The sequence below is a fragment of the Myotis davidii genome, unplaced genomic scaffold (genome assembly GCF_000327345.1).
Source record: "Myotis davidii unplaced genomic scaffold, ASM32734v1 scaffold428, whole genome shotgun sequence".
NCBI classification, from domain to species: domain Eukaryota; kingdom Metazoa; phylum Chordata; class Mammalia; order Chiroptera; family Vespertilionidae; genus Myotis; species Myotis davidii.
In genome coordinates, this window is record NW_006299834.1 from 2753562 (window position 1) to 2754777 (window position 1216).

Below are 1216 nucleotides of genomic sequence, written 5' to 3' on the forward strand. Positions count from 1 at the left end.
ACAAAAAGCAGTAAGAGTATGCTGTGAATTAAGGTGATTAGATAAATGTAATGCTAGCCTTCTTTTTTAAAAAACTATATTTTATTGATTTTACAGAGAGGAAGGGAGAGGGATAGAGAGCTAGAAACATCGATGAGAGAAACATCGACCAGCTGCTTCCTGCACACCTCCTACTGGGGATGTGCCCGCAACCAAGGCACGTGCCCTTGACCGGAATCGAACCTGGGACCTTCAGGTTCCAGGCAGATGCTCTATCCACTGAGCCAAACCGGTTTGGCCAAAAAAATAATAATAATTTTTAAAAACAATATGGTTCTTACGCTTTTACTTTGTGGTTAATGTCTTGATTGAACACGGAGAATAGAAATAGTTATTTGTATGATTATTGGATATTTTGATTCCAGTGGATAAGAATAGCAGCTGACCTGTGAAAGATTACAAATCCATTTACCTGTTACCTTTGACAAGTGTCCTAGGTTCCAAACCCTTAAGATTGTCATCGCTAGGGAACCACCACAAGTTTTTTCAATATCAGAGAGATAGAAATATATTTCTTCCAGAAAATGTAATACTTCTGTTTAGGTACATAACTATAGAAGTGTGAACAATAATAATCCCAATAGGTTAAAATGTTGCATGTATTTGTTCACTGAAAACCTAATTTGACCCATTGTTAATAGTGAACTTTTGTTCCTTTAAAAGTTATGGCTCATTGCCTTGTGATGTGTAATGCCTAAAGCCTTTTTAAATGTTTCAGGGCAGCGTGACAGCAATGACAGTGTTTTTTCCTTTGGATACAGCTCGACTTCGACTTCAAGGTGAGTATCTTTTGTAGAGTCAGGAAGCAATCGTATTTTTCTAGTAAGTTCTAAAATAACACAAAGATATTCTGTTTCATTAGAGATCCATTGTCCATTTTCACTGACACTTTAAATACTCATCATCATTGCTATTTCCTAATTAATTGAGAGAGGTTCATGGGTCAGTCATAGCCTCAGCCATTTTCTATTCTGAGACAACCTGGTTGGGCTTGCATTCATAGTTTTGAATCATTGCAATTATTTCTAATAAATAATATGACTTTTAAAAGGCACAGTGGAGAGTTTTTGCTGGGGATGGATTTTCTCAAAAGAGAAGAGAGAATAGGAAACATAGTGGAGCCAAGTACCCAAACCTATGCCAAAATGTATATGAAGAGATAAGTGTCAGATGAGTT